The sequence below is a fragment of the Halichoeres trimaculatus genome, unplaced genomic scaffold (genome assembly GCF_033239565.1).
Source record: "Halichoeres trimaculatus isolate MK-OKI-2021-1 unplaced genomic scaffold, fHalTri1.1 fHalTri1_scaffold_20, whole genome shotgun sequence".
Taxonomy (NCBI): domain Eukaryota; kingdom Metazoa; phylum Chordata; class Actinopteri; order Labriformes; family Labridae; genus Halichoeres; species Halichoeres trimaculatus.
Window position 1 is genome coordinate 9,594,421 of NW_027437198.1, and position 13,857 is coordinate 9,608,277.

The 13,857-nt window shown below is 38.7% G+C and overlaps 1 protein-coding gene and 1 long non-coding RNA gene across 2 annotated transcripts in view; one reads left to right on the forward strand and one right to left on the reverse strand.

Moving 5' to 3' along the window:
• The window catches only part of LOC141808996 (homeobox protein Hox-B9a-like), a 45,615-nt gene extending 42,978 nt beyond the window's left edge, over positions 1-2,637 (reverse strand). Inside the window, exon 1 of the transcript XR_012599971.1 lies at positions 2,565-2,637. The gene's annotated coding sequence lies outside the window, so the exon portion shown is untranslated. The remainder of the gene's footprint in view (positions 1-2,564) is intronic.
• A 292-nt stretch (positions 2,638-2,929) lies between these two features.
• LOC141810190 (uncharacterized) overlaps positions 2,930-13,857 on the forward strand; it is a 36,537-nt gene continuing 25,609 nt past the window's right edge. The window contains exons 1-3 of the long non-coding RNA XR_012600057.1: positions 2,930-2,962; positions 3,482-3,559; positions 5,095-5,171. This is a non-coding gene — a long non-coding RNA (uncharacterized LOC141810190). The remainder of the gene's footprint in view (positions 2,963-3,481; positions 3,560-5,094; positions 5,172-13,857) is intronic.

The window sequence follows — 13,857 nt, forward strand, 5'->3', positions numbered from 1 at the left end:
AACATAACAGAGGAGCTAAATTACTGGATTAAATTTGTGACTGATATATTCTGAGGGTTTATCATTTTATTTGATAAGATAATCCAGAATTTCAATCATCCTACATCAGTGAAGAGGATCTCAGGTTGGTCAAATTAAGCCATTCATCTATCTGCAAAACTGTGGTTTGCCAATTACTCCTGTAGTACTCACTCATGACCAGGAGATGGTGCTGTTGTACAAAGAATGAATGAAAAAACCTTGCATTCTGAAATTAGTTGATAGCTTTATAATTACTGTATTATCAATGAAATAAACACACAGTATCATGTCAGATACTCACAGCCATAATTCTGTTTTGTATTTTGTGTGACACTTTACTCCATCATGTTTCTTGTGCTTTACCAGTTAATTGAAAGGTATTTGGCACATCAGTCCATTTTAAAGGACATTTTTGATGAATGTACAGTATTACCTGGACGTTATGACTATGACATCACGGTCTGTGTTTACAGTCACCTTTAATTGAAAATCCTGATTGAAGCGTTTTATGTGGACTCATTCCTGAGCTGAAATTCTTTCACTCGTTTACATTTTAAGGTGACGCTCTTTGTCTGATCTCTTCACCATCAAACTCTCACCCAGTTCATCTCCGTCTCCCAGGATGCACCGGGCTCCGGCCTGCAGCTCTTTTACGGTTGTGTATTTCACCGGCTCTTTTATTGCCACAGACACACAATTAAAGTCTGCTGAACACACGCTCGCTGCCCGTCAGCAGGCTGCCGCTCCATAAAACGCGTCTTTCTGTGAAAAACGAGTGGCCGAGTCGTCACGGAGAGGCAGAAGAGGAGCAGATAGAAAACCCACAGTGATCAGGGTTTTATTCTGGGCTCTATAAAGTCAGAGACCCCACAGCACCCCACCTCAAACTGGTTTTGTTTGACCTTGAGACTGAGTCAAAATGCAGCCTTGTGCTAAACTCTGCCGGTTTCTGCAACACCTCTCCTGAGCTGAAACACAAAGGCTGCAGGTGTCCTCAACATGTTTCACCACAGACCGAAAAACTTAAGAACTTCGGAGGTTTGGTTTAGCATTTTGGTCGTCATAACTGTGTTTCCTGTTCCTGTTTCTACAGCCAGAGCATTAGAGGAGTGAGAAAAGGTGAAGTTATCAAAGCTCAACAGACAGCAGCTCCTTCTCACAGTATGATATTGTGCTAAAGCTGAGCAGAGTTGTTTATGAGGCCAAAGACCCTGAAAAAGCACGCAGTCCAGTGCACTTGGTGCTTAGTCATCCTCTGATAGCTACTGCAGCCATCTTTTCAGGAAAGGTCAACAACAATCCTGACCCCTGAAGGCCGCTCCAAACAAATCACTCGTGACAACCACTTGATAACCTGAGAGGTAAGGTGTGTATGGACACAGACACCTGCTAATTCATGCTAATGACTGATACTAGAACTCGACAGTGTAAAAACTTGGCATCAGATTAGCTGGATGGACTGTTAGTCCAATAAAGTGCACGGACAAACAGAAAATGTCTGACATTTAAATGAATAAATCTCAAAAATGCACCAACGACACAAACATGACCAACAGGATAAGTTAACGGACAGAATTAGCTGAGATGATGTCTATATCTTAAAGCCAGAATCTCCCATCTCTGTCACTCAAAGAGGCCATGCCTGCTAACTTAACAATCAATATAAGTTTAAGTAGATAGCTAAGCAAAAAGTAGACTCAATCAGGGTTTTTTGTAATCATGGGTGGGTTTATGGGACATAAAACATGGAAAACAAAGTAATGTAAAAAAGAAAAGTAGACACATCTGCATCCACAAGCAACTACTCACAAAGCACACAGGTGTAACCACAGAAACAACTAGGCCTAAATAATGAATTTGAAAAAATCAGTAAAGTTCGACCAATTTCTTCTCAGAGAACAAAAACATCAAGTTTCCCTTTATCAATTTGGCTTTTAAAAGTTTATAGCCTGTTATTTTTCTCTTTGTCTTTTGATTTGGTGCTTCCAGTGTGTGCACCACAGAGGCCTTTGTAGTTTAACTGTTCTACATTATTAATCCACGTCAAGGCACTATACGGTAAAAGTAATGAACTAAATGAACGGTTGTCTCCAAGCTGCACACAGAGGAAAAGCATACCTGTTTTTCTTCATTAATTCAAATTGATAAGTTAGGCTATATTAAGTTCTTCGCTCCTGCCTCTTCAAAATGCGACACTGAGTTTTAGCACGGGCAGCATTGGCGCCAGAAATTACAAGAAAGCACTCACATGGTCATGTTTTGTTTGAGATGTTGTAGTTTATGTTATCTCATAATATATTTAACTATGACTTTTTGTTGAACAGGTGCGGCTGCGCGCCCCCGCCACAGCGTGTAGCCTACGACACGTGAACACAGGCCTTCAAACATGCCCACACACATTCACACATTAACCACTCGTTAAAAATCGATTAAACACTCTCCCCACATGTCATCCTTCTTCACATATCCGCCAACCAGCCCGGCACAGCAGCTAAATCTGATTTCATTTCGCAAAAAGCTGCACAAACTTCATGTCGGCTTACCTGTAGTTCAGAAGAGCTGCTCTACGACCTCCTCCATCGCCCTCAGATGTTTGGATTAAGGAAACCGAGTCACTAAATTTCCGTGCTTTAAATAGGGTATTCTGGCGGGCTTTTATGGTCACGTGAACTAGGCCTATATAGTGATATTTTTAAATATTTTCCTCGAGTAGACCCTTGGAATGTGATGTTTGTGTTGGTAAAAAAGGGTAAACGTGTAGTTTAAATAATCCCCCTTTCAGTTTGAGAGGCTTCAGATCCATTTTATTTTTGAAAAATTGTATTTCAGTTTATTTTATGAAACCATAACGCTCAGTGGGAGGGGCTTACATTTTAAAAAGAGGGCCTGCTCTCGGTCTGTAACGTGCAACCGCCGTAAAACTCCAACGTAGAAGAAGAAGGTCTGTAACGTCTGGCGTTGCGTTGTTTAGACTTTGGAGGGCTTTATTCACTTCTTTTGCACCGTCTCTGACAAAGTGTAGTCATGAGCTGTGACTGGTTTAGGACAACTTCTGGCATCAATATTTTTTTAAAGGCCGGTGGATAGCTAGGTTTCCTTGTGGGGTTAAGCTAGGCTAATATACCTCAGGTAGGGAGACCAAAAGAGGTTTTTACGTGAGGGAAGTGACCAAGCTTGGAGAGGAAAGTGGTTTTGAGTTTGTTTGAATGAGCTGGAAACTAAAATGGGAAGTTAGAAATATTTTTTTACTCTGTGCACCTGATGCTCAGAGGGTGAAGGTTCCCACCTGCAGACAAGGCCGCAAAAGAAGCCCTTAGTGAATCTGTGATTCTGGGACAGACTGTGGGTTTACAAACATAAGGATGGTCTCCAGGGAAATGTCTCCAGTAGACAGTCATGGAATTTATCCTAGAAACAGTCGCCAAAGATAAAAGCAGTCATACACTTTAAATTTTTCTAGGTCAGTCTTCTCAAATTTTGAGTACCTTGGAGTGATACCAAGAATGGCCAGCGGGGGCAGCAATGTATACACCTGAAGGTAAGATTCAGTTAATGGCTAATTTATCTTTCTTCCAAAATTTATGATGTAACTGTCTCATCAAATAATCTTCAAACAAACCAAATTTCAATATTATATCAGGTGGTTTATACTGAGTCATTCTTGTCTTGTGTGTTTCCGGAAAGATTGTGTTGTGGCGTCATTTTTCTTCTTCTTCTTCTTCTTCTTCTTCTTCTTCTTCTTCTTCTTCTTCAATGAATTAGTTGAAAGCTTGTATACTCGATTCAACCACCATTCAATCCAGGCCTGGGTTCATCTAAAATACACAAAACATCTCTCATTGGTGCAGTTTGTCATGAAAACCACTAGATGGAGAAAAAGAGCTAAAAACGCAGCTCTTTAGTTATGTCTCTCTTCTCCCATCAGTGAGCATGAATTAATTGAACTCATATTTTAACACATTTGCTTTAATGGGCAGCTTCAAATTCTGTTGAACCCTGTCTGAAATATGAGGGATGTTATACAGTTATTGTAGAGCTGGAAAGATGGATTCAAATTTAATACTTACAATGAGAAATCAGACTGCTTTTATGACTTCTTCTCTTTTTCTTATTCCAGTTTTCTTTTTCTTACTGTAGTTCAGTCAGAAATCACAGATTTAGTCATTTCTAATCAGTTAGATGTCTGCTGTGTTCATCGTCAATGTGCAGAAATGCAATGTGTAGGATATTTAACAGACTGAATTTCATCACGCCACTGACATTGTGGTTTTAAAAAGTGCTTTGTGGTGAGATTAAGGTCAGAGATAATCGTGTAATTTTCTGCCATGCTTGCAACCCCAGATTTCAGACGTGTTTTTTTTTCTCTTTATCACATGCTTCTCTTTTTAAGGTCAGACTATATGTTTATCATTTATCATTTGATTATGGTATTTCTTCATTTTTATGTGGAGGCAGCAAAATCTGTGCAAATCAAGACTAAATTAACAGGGAAGATTTTTTTAAATGCAGTTTTATGCATTTTTTAATTAAATGTATGACATGTTTACTTAAAGAGGGTGACCAAATAACTGAAGTACAAAGATAAACCATAAATTAAATAAAAGAAATGCTGAAATAAGACATCAATCTATTGTGCTGAGTGCTGATCCAACACCTCACAGGATTTCAAACATTCAGTTTCATTTCTAAAGGTTGTTCTTTAATTTCTCGAAACTATCTGGTATTTTTAAATAATTCATTAAAGAGCCAGAGAAGAGTTTCTGATCCTTAACATTTTTCTTGCACCTTTATGCCCGTTGAGGTCGGTTCAAGTTTGGATTTGGGGACCAGATTTTATGTGATTTGGACACACATGTTCTCACATTGTGTTTCACTATCGTGTTTGTTGAAGTGTTCCCACTGCAGGATTCCCAAAAACATATTGTAGTTCAAATTTTTTAAAACAGCATGAAGTGGCAGCTCATTGGAGAATCAGGAATTTTCTTTAAAGAATCAAAAATCTTAATCATCTCTCTGAGCTATTTGGCCGTAACCCTTCACTTTGATCATTCAGTGTTCTTCTTTTCTTTCCAGGAGTCTAAACCGGGGTGTCCCGAAAATCCACAGGAGACGCAAGCAGCCAGAGACAAGTCAAAATACTCCGAGCAGAGGTAGGTGACAGGAGAGTTAAACTGTAGTCACACCACTGTTTTCTATCAGTGGACAGCTTTTTGTAGTTTCATTTGCTCTGTGAGCCAAAAGACTCTTTACATGTTTGTCTGGTCCACACCCAGGAGTCTAAGAGGGTTTTTTATATTATTGTGGGAAAAATGCGTGCAAAAATTAAAATAATTAACCTTACAGTTGTACAGAGTGAAGAAGTTTCAAAAATGCACACAATTTTTCTTAGCTTCAGATTTTTCTTTGTATAAACTTGAACTATACCAGAAGGAAAGGGCCCGACTCACACACTTCAAATCGTTGCCCAACCGTGCACCCTGAGCTCACACGTACTGCGCTGGTGCTGTAACAGTGTACAAAAAATGAGGGATGGCTCTTCAATGGCTCTTATCTGTCGGTGCTTTGTGGCCAAGCATTGTGTTTCCAAATGATAACATATCTATTTCAGAAACAAACATTTAGAAATACTTTAATATTTCATCAAAAAAGTTATTTATCATTGTACTTTAGAAAGATAAAACCAAACAAAGAGCTTCAAAGATTTCATCTGAACAGTTTTAGAGTGTTAGTGTTGATTTTGGTCAAGTTAAATTTGATCGTAAAGACTGAAAAGTTAACATATCTGGGTATTTGTGAGTAATCCTGAGGCTGCTTTGTTTTGGGTTTGACATGAGCGACTTGTTGGTTAATTTTTGTTCTTTTAACTACAAACACTCAGACATCTCTACACACAAGGACCATATAACCATGACACGAGTGGGGATCGATGTTCATGTTTAAAAGCTTTCAATTCAAAATAAGTTGAAAGAAATCTGACCAGAACAAAAATGTAACTAAGTAAGCAGACATCAGCCCATTTAATATGCAACATGTTTATAAAGAGAGTCACACTCACATGTACACACACATACACAAACACACACAGGTGCGAATGAACCACCCAGGTGGAAATCTTCTCGTCCTTTAACACTTTTACGGGGGAAACAACATGGCGGTCAGAGCAGGAAGTGACTCAGAGGTCACCTGATCCCACCCACATATGCTTCAAATCACCATGCCAACATTGTGTGTGTGTGTGTGCGTGTGTAAGTGAGGCAGAGAGGTCTGCTGAACATGAACTTGAAACAGTAAATGTGACTTATTCAAACAGACACATCATGTGAACATATCACAGGTAGATTTAGAAATATATAAAAAAAAAGCTGATTGCCAAAAAAGGTAAGAATGTTAAATTCCTCAAATTCAAACAAAGACATGAAAAAATCATAAAAATGTGATCTCCTGTCAGGGCTGCCTCTGGATTTTTTGTTAAGCCTTTGTGTTGTCCTGGGTCATTTTCACCCTAAATGAAATCCTTTGTCATTTTCAGAGCCTTTTCTTGTGCATTGGTTTTTGTTGGAACAAGTCTCCAAAGCTGTATCATTTTGTAACTGTTTGGCTGCCTCAGCAGGGGGCATGTGCTCATGTGTGCTGTTGCTGTGCATAAAGACAGAGGAAGGGGCAATGCGGGCAGGTGTGTGTGGCTGTAGGCACACAGTTTTTTGACCATTGCTGCTGTTCAGTTTGTTTTTTTGCTTCCTTTCTTCATCTGATCTCTTTTTTTTTTACAAAATGACAAAATAAACGAAAGAGGCATTACATTGAATGCTGTTTTTTTTTTTTTTTTAAATTCGGGGAAAGCGAGCGCATCAATTGCATTAGCCACAAACACCTCAGTGACGACGGGGGTATTTCGGCAGGCCAGATACAGCCGTCAAAAAAAGAAGCGGCCCCTTTTTATTAGCCTTAAATTCCAAAAAGGAGGAAAAATCATGATAATGGGTTGGACTGAAGTATGACAAAGAGTCTAAAACTGTTTTTTTTTTTTTTTTTTTTTTTGCGATATGCTTTAAATAACATTGAGACCAGGTGGGGTCATTTTGACCCTGGAGGACATGGAATTTCTGCAGAATAGATATTTTGGCGTAACTGGAACCATGTTATTATCGTTCATTTGTTTTTCATATGAATTATATGGAAGCCCATTCCTGCCAAGTAATAATAAAAAATGAGCTTGGGCTTTATTTAAAAAAATAATGACACCTCAAAACTATGCAATAGTAAGTCATAACTCTGAGATAAAAGGTGGAGTAACTCAGTGATGTCTCTGTTTAGCAGCAACTTTTGTGTATGGTTTTAATGCTCTATCCTTTTCTGCGTTAACAGTTTGATCTGTATCTCCATGCACTACCTGATGCAAAAATCCAGACCAGATTTATAACTTGGTTATCAGGTAGAGATTCCTCCAGAGAGCAGGGATGTCTTCGGCACAATTCATTTTCCGGAGCATGTAGAGGGTTTTCCATCACTAACAGCTCAAGCAGTGCAGTGCTACAGGCTTCATTCATATCCTCGATTCTGTTTTTCTCCTCCTACCTTCTTCTCTGTAACTCTGTCTTTTTTTTCTTTCGTGCATGTTTTTCCTTTGTCTAAACATGCTCTGTGCTGAGCAGAGATCTGTTCCTGCCCAGCTGTTTTCTATCACTGTTTTCACGTCTTAAATTAACCACATAAACAAGCGTAATCACTGCTTACTTGGTGCTAATGAGCAGTTTACTCGTTTCATGACTGACCTGGAAATGTCCCACATGAGTGGATGTAAATGAGGGAGAAAATCCGACAAACTGCACCTCTGTGGTAAACACACAGCACACACACTCTTTTATAAGGTTAACACTGCTGTATGTGGCTGTTAATTACACACATGACTGTACGATAATGTGCGCTACAGTCAGTCATTTCACAGCTTCGTGCGGTCTGAAATGAATGCTGGATTTGTTTGGAGAGGATGAGTTGGTTTTGGGTTTCTGCTGGATCATGGAGGCAGGAGTGTGTGTGTTTGTGTGTGTGAGGGGCTTGGTGAAAATAATTCTTACTCTAGTGTTCGAAAAGTGCTCGATCTATCCTGAATTCTGTGTTCAGCAAAAACAACCCGAGGTGGAGATTTTTCTCCATCAGTATGCTGACGATATGATTCTTTATTAATGGAAATAAAACACATTAAAACCTTCCTGCAGCCGTCAGATATGACACCTTAGTGCTTGTTTTTGTAAAATGTTGTGTTTTTTACATTTTTTGTCTCTATTTAAAAAATAAAAGCTGAAAAAATGACACCAAGTGTGGAAATGAGAAAGGAAGGAGAGCAGCGACTAAAAGGCAACAAAAATCAAAGGGTCGGACTTGAACCAGGGCCGCTGGGTTTCTGTACATGTGGAGCCCGCTTCAGAGATCCGATAAGTAGATAGGAGTCTCACAATGTTAAAGTTATTTGAAGTATTGCATGACCTTGACCTTTGCAGTTACTGTATCCACCACAAACACAAGCAACTTTAAGAAAAATCGTTGGACGTTTTATGATCTGACACCAAACCCGTCCAGTTATCTCTGAAATCTGAAAGAAAGGAACTTAGAAACCAAACTCCACACCCCAGAAATTAAAGTCAGAACTTAAACCTTGTTAAACTGCACATTAGAAATTAAAACAATAAAATTAAGGATCAAATACCTTAACATCCAGAAGACTCTAATTTTCAGTTCTTCATTTTTCCAGTGCTGTGCATAAAGTTTAAAAACCTCCGCCTGCACCCTCTCATATAACATCTGTCTCCCCCCTGCTGCAGTCTGTGTCATTTATATCGGTTTTAACATTGTACTGCAAATGATCTCTGCAGAAAGGACGAGATAAGATGATCCCAAACTGTCAGTAACGCTCTGCCCTCACCTCTGCCATGGGAGAGACAACAGTCTGACCGTCAGAGCTCGTAAAGATGAGCTGTGGAAGTTTGAGTCACATTTAAAAGTCGTGTTATATTCAGGAGATCTGAGATGTTTCAATCTTTGAAATCCTGTAGCAGGTCTTTAAAAGCTTGATCTCATCACATCACCTTCAACCAATATTCATCTTCTCTTATTTTGAGGATGAGGTTAACTCTACATTTTTTAATAGTGAATTTTCTGTCCAAACAATACTGGACCTTAAGATTATTCTTTTTTATTTTCTTTCTGTTTTTGTGTTTTAAAGGATTTAGTCTTGATTTTTTGTTTTTCCATTGTAGGGTTGCAAAATTCTGTGAATTTTCAAAGTTGGAAACTTTCCATGGGATTTTTTTTTTTGTAAATTAGTGGAAATTAACAGGAATTTACATGTATAACTAGAAAAGCACTCAGAGAGCACAGACCTCCACCAAGCATATTGTGATTGTCACCAACACTTTAGTCCTACTTTAATGTTATACTCCCTCTCAGCAGACTGTCTGCTACAATTTGCTGTTAGTTTTAGGTTTGTACGATAATTTGTTTCCTGGCAGTGTTGAAAATTATGATGACCCAGTACATATTTCATATTCTGGATCTTAGTATCCAGAATTTTGCCAGGATCTGGATTGTACTTTTACATCTGTCAGAAATTATGGTGACCTTGTCTTGTATTGTTCTGTAAAGCAATCCGACCATTTATTGCGGAGTTATATACACATATGGTGAAAACGGCCCTATCTCACAATGATAAAGATCCCTTTAAAAAAGTCCTAGATCCAGACAGTGATCCAGATCACCTCCAAAATTTAATCACTTCTTCCTTATCCCATTTTGAACATTTCCTGAAAATTTCATCAAGATCTGTTTGATACTTTGAGTTATGTTGTTCACAGGCAAACTAACAAACTCCCTCAAAAACATCACTTGCTTGCCAGAGGTAAAAATTAAACATTTTGTTTCTTAAAGGCAGACATGCATGCAAAAATATTCTAATGCAATATTTTAAAATTAGACTATAAATGAATTTTCAGGGAATTTGGGGGAATCTTCCTTAGTCTAAGTGTCATTAATAGCTAGTACCTCTTAAAAATGTTATAAATTTTGACAAGCATTTGTTAGTTTAACTTAAATGTGTCCATTACTTAAAGCTTAACCATATCATCAAACATATTTACCTCGATACTATCATCAAAACTTACCTTAACAGTACTTCTAGACTCCAAAATCCAGAAATGTGGTCTCAGTTAAAATGCTGTAGGCTAATGATTTAGTGACTGATGATGATCTGATGTGCTTGGAATTGTTTCCACACATGATTCTTGGTACACAGTTCATTTTGCATCCAATCATGTTGTTTCAACCAAGATCATTTTTGAAAACCTCATTCAAGTTGATAAGAAGAAAAAAAAATGGCAGGAATTCTCAGAAAGTACATTTAATTGAAGGCAACAAAAGCCAGACTAAATTCCAGAAAGAAAGTTACCAAATTAAATTTTTAGAAAACTTAACAAAAATTTAGCAGAAATTTTCCACCATTTTGCAACCTTAGTCCAGTGGTTTCTTTTTGTGCACCATGATCAAAATTTGCCACTATTCCAGATTTAAAGTTTTGTATTTGTTCAAGGAAAGTTTCCATAGTATATCTGTTTCTGAACGTTACCTGAAAAGTTTTATTTTAAAGTGTTTGCAACAAGATAGCTCATCTGGACAGAGAATTTAAATCACGAAGATCAGAAATATTTTGTATTTCAATTTAAAGCGTTAGATGACCTCATTAAGAGTATATTTTAGGAGTTTTTTTTTTAAATATATTTATATATATATATAATTTGTTATTGTCGTCTCACAATGAGATTGTTAATTTTTCTGAAATTATTTCTCATGATGAATTTGATCATACTCAGGATGTTGCTATGCAGAAGGAAATTATCTTGATGTAAAGAAACATGTCTATATATCCTTTCATTATTAGTAATTCTTTGTTTTCCTTCCATTATCTACTATACTCCATTATATCGTCATAACTTTATGTTTCTGTGGGGACGCTACGTTATTATATCCTTGAATTTGGTACAATCTCTTTCCTATATGCTAAAAAATCTCCATATCCTCACATGGAGAAGTGACTGATTTAATGTTTGATCAGAAAAAAACGTCCTTTATTTCAAATTTGTATGAAGTCAGAATTCTGACTTTTATCACAGAATGTAAAAAAAAATCATTTTTTCTGAATCATAATAAGTTGAATGAATACAAGAAAAGTTAAAAAACGAGTTCAGCAGCTTTTATTTTCTTGCTTACGTTTAACAAGCTTGTGTTTACTTTGTGTCTTGGTCTTGTCCGGCCCAGCAGCAGGATGTGAGCCCTGCAGATTATCACCATGTCAGTCAGGCCGTTTATCACAGGATCACCACTGACACAGGTTTTATGTTTCAGTGTGTCCACACACACTCACTCACACACAGCCACAGCTCTTGTTTCACCAATAAATACCTACTGACGCTTTTTCCAGTGGCATCTAAAACTGTACGTACTCTGAGGAACAGGAGACACCGTGGACGTGATGATCCTCAAAATCAAATGATTTTAGGAAACATCCAAAGCTCAGTGTGTGGATTTTTCCTCCACAGGACGAGACGCAGGGCTGAAGTCTGCCTAGCACTGCATTTATTACACCGCATGATGTCATATCCTCCCACCAATCAACTCACACACCACACACTGACACACACACACACACAGAGACACACACAGCTTTGTTGGAGGCCTGTGGAGGGTGTGTGGTGTGTTTACAGTTATTTCCCTTTCTTCCTGAGTTGTTAAAGAACACACACACACACACACACACACACACACACACACACACACACACACACACACACACACACACACACACACCTAATTGAGCTGTATTTTAATTCCTTATCTCTCAGAAAGTCACTTCAGTTTATCAGAGCGGCTGAGAAGTACAGGATTATTTTTGTTCGTTTGTTCACCGATGAGGTGAAAATCTGCTTTTTTTAAATCTCCAGATTAGATTTGAACACTTTTTAACTCCTAATCCAACCTGTTTGACATGCACATCACATCCCTCTGCAGTTTTTTAATCCACGAGGATCCCTGCCTCTCCTCTCTGACACGTGAAGACAGATTAAGAAGTCTTTAAACCTGCCGTTGTTTCCCAAAACGCCTCCACATCCATTGAAAGGTGTCTGTATTAAAACAGGGCTGTTCAGACCAGTGTCCGTTTCCCCGCCCTTTTGGCCCCCCAAGGCCATTCCAGGCCATTCCAGACCAGACAGAGGCCAGACTACTAACTGTTTACAAGCTGTCTGTCTGTCTCAAGTTCAACTGCAAAGAGTCCAACCTGGGAAACAAAAAGACGGTCCGCAATGCAGACACAGGAGGAGGAGGAGGAGGGGTGGAGAAAGAGGGTGGTAAAGCCGGCAGGGAAAGAGTGTGTGTGTATGTGTGTGTGTGTGTCTGTGTGTGAGTGTGTGAGAGAAAGAGAGAGGAAGGGGGGTCTGCTGGACATGAACTTGAGACAGAAAAACGAGCCTCAGTCCTGCATTCCTGGTCTGAAGCATAAAGTATTCTCCAGGGAGGTGTGTGTGTGTGTCAGGGGGTTGTTCCTCTCTGTCTTACTCTCTCTGTCCCATAAACCTTGGTGAAATGGACAGAACAGAGTCTGAGGTAAAACACAATTTATTTATCCTGTGAGAACGTGCTGGACGACGAATGATGCTGCACAGGTGGAAGGATTATTCCAACCACTATTTGTCTCTGAATCTTTCTTTTGCTGACAGCTGACAGTCTGTGCATCCTTATTATTTAATGTAAACTCCATCGTAAGCTCATAGGCTGCAGAGCACTCCTCTGTGATCCAGCGCTGTGGACTTACACAGTGCAGCGTTTGAAACTGAACATCACACTCATTGACTGACGAAGCCACTCGTACATTTGTCTTCTTCCTTTTTAAAGCTTTGAGTTTGGCATTTTTGCAGGTTGTGTGTTTGTTTTCTGGAGCCTGAAGTGACCCCTTTTGGACGAGAAGACGAGGCTACACAGTAATTAAGCTGCACAGTCTTTGCCCTGCAGTGGAGTCAGAAATCATGTATAGTGTATTAAGTAGGTAGTTGTGTGAAATAGCATCCTGACAAAAGTGACTCCCCACCATTCCTCTTTTGACCAAACATACTAACATGCTGATCAAATGTTTGGATTCAATGATGATTTTATTTATATATTTATTAGGGCTGGGCAACGATTAAAACTTTTAATTGTAATTAATCGCATGATTTCCCTGATTAATCATAATTAATTGCATTGTAAATTCAAAATCTAATAGTGAATTCAAAAGCAGTGTATAGTGAACTTTTATTGGAATATTCTGCCATATGAACGAAAGTGCCATAACATCTGTCATGCAAACACAAAAATCAGTACTTGTTATACAGTAATAGTTAAATCACATATTTAGTGCAAATCAAATTTACAAAATGAAAAAACAAAATTAAAACATATTGCCACTGTCAGGGCATTAAAGTGATACTCCGGGATGGAACATGTTGGGTCCTATCACAAGGTTTAGGGCAGAAATTACCCCTACAGCAGTGTTTTAGTGCAGCAGAAGCCCAGAGCGCTCGCACCAAACACCCCCTCCCTGCTCCTCTGCTGGTTTCCTCTGCACTCAGACGGGGCAATATTTTACTTGACCAAAAACAACAAAATCTGATATCGGTCTGCATTCACGCTTTATTTAGAGAATTTTCAGCGCGTTACTTTCACACAAAAACACCACTAAATAAGGCTCTAGTTCTCATCGTGTCTCTTCGTCCTGGCAGACTACCTGCGTTTGTTTATATCTGGCCGTGCGCGCGG